The following is a 2322-nucleotide window of genomic DNA, read 5'->3' on the forward strand; positions in this document are numbered from 1 at the left end:
ACTCGAAATAACTCTCAATCATACCAAAAATGCCCCAAATCTCAAATGATAATAGATCTAGATACAAAAGAGCCCAAACAACAGATTAATACCTCCAATATATGCTCCTACTGAAGTAAATCCCGGATCTACACCACTTCTTTGCAGCAAGTCTCTTGATCTTCAAGCCCCTTTCCAAGATTTTCTCCTCCAAGGCTCTATTCTCTCTATTAATGGAGACTCACTCGAATCTAGGTTTTTCTAGAACTCTCTGGGGGGATAGGAGGCTGGGAGAAGGACATAAAGTCCTTTAAATAGGGTGCAACCCTCGGGATTAGGGTTTTCTCATTCCAGCACCAACTCGTCAAGTACGTCTTCCGACTCGGCGAGTTGGCCACTTAACCCGCGATCAATCCCGATCCGACTCGACGAGTATCATACCTACTCGTCGAGTAGCTTCCTTAATTTACACTTAGCACCCTCCAACTTCTTGCTTCCGAACATGGGATGTTACAACGTACAAACCCTAGATCTATCATATAAGAACTGAAATAAGGGTTTAGTAATTACCTTTGATTGTTATATAGCAATAACAATCAATCCTTGCTTTGATTGGCTTCAGAAAGCTTAGTGCCTCAAGTGTTGCACCTCTAATGGAGTCACAAACACCACTAAGCAACAAGGATGAAGAAGGAGGAGAGAGTAGACACCAAAAACGGCTGGAAACCCAAATCCAAGTGTTAGCCACGTTTTTGGTGCCTAAGGGTTCCTTATATACTTTGGCTATTAGTGTTTTGCATTTAGGAAACCCTAATTTCACTGCTTAGGCCCTAAGCAGCCCATGGACCCCTTTAGAATATCCATTGGACGAATTCCTTATGGGCTTCCCATAGAATTCGTCCAACCTATATTATTAGGTGATCCATAGCCCAATTGCAATTATCTTATAATTACAAATTCAGTCCCCTAAGTTTAATTAATCACTTTTAGCCACAAAATTAATTCTTAATTAATTCTTGACTAATATTAATTAAACTATATGATTTCTCCTTTAATATATTATTCTCATAATATATTAATAAATCATAATTAAACCTTTCTCTCCTTAATTCATCCTACATATTGCTATGGCGAAGGCAACCCAAAAGGACCATGCTCACAATCGAGTCAAGTACATACCAAAATAGTTATGGACTTAGACACTAATCCAACACTTCTGCCCTCATGGCATTAAAACACATTGTGACAAAGAAGGTTTCCATACCCTTTTAAGGAAATGTTTCGTTCTCCTTCCAAGAAGATGTGGGATCAGGTGCAACCCACCTCAAGGAAATGTTTCGTTCTCTTGAATCCTCTTTGACTAAAAGATTGACGCATGCAAACGACAACCTTCCAACACTACAATCAAAACCTAATCATAGCAGGACCAATATGCCCTATTGGTGATCGAATTATCAATACAAAGGCTTTTATAATACAGAAAACCAACAGTTCACAGCTTTAAGTATGAAACCCAGGAACTTCACTTGACCTCCATACCGGTAGGACCATTCCGAACTCAACCACTAGGACCCCTTTCTACAATCTGTACCGAAAGATATCCTTTCGATCCTGAATTAGCCAACTGATACCCTATGCGGGCAATATCCTTGATCATACCTTGCCAATGAAAAGACCTTTCATATAAAAAAAGATGACCCCCAACGCGAGTCTCATCCATCAACCTCTAACATAACTTACATCCCGAAATCGAAAGATTTACACTTGCATTTTATCTGAAATCTTCTGATTCCACGACGACCTTCCACTAAACTGAGGTATAAAATCCCGAATCCACCACGGAGACTGACAGTCTCACACCTGGTCCAACTACCAGGCTGCTACTAAGAGTCTAACTGATAAAGGCTATCCTAGCATAGACATTACATGGATACCAATCACTAACCAGATAGCCATCCCACTCTAAACGTGAAAGTCTCACCCACCCTTATCATAAACATACGGGCCTCGCCGACAGGTCTCAGCCACTCTTCACAATGGAACGGGCCTTCCCATGGGTCTCACCCAATCAAGTTCTGTACATGCCTAGCCTCGCCTCGTATCCAATGATCCTCATCCCAAACAAAGAGTAATCCTCCGAAAATATTGTTCGCCTCGACCCAGGCATGCGCTGATCCTCATTGAGTCGAACGGCCAATCCTACAATGGCCTACCTCATTCTGACGAATGCCACGACTACATCGTAGACTTACAAAAGTTCCCGATAGCCTATCCTCCTTGTGAATGCTACAGCTACCCGATAGTCTTCCTCGTAGTTTTAAACACTTACATACTTCCATGGAC

Source organism: Lactuca virosa, chromosome 7, assembly GCF_052849685.1.
Source record: "Lactuca virosa cultivar CGN04683 chromosome 7, Lactuca_virosa_CGN04683_v6, whole genome shotgun sequence".
Classification (NCBI taxonomy): Eukaryota; Viridiplantae; Streptophyta; class Magnoliopsida; order Asterales; family Asteraceae; genus Lactuca; species Lactuca virosa.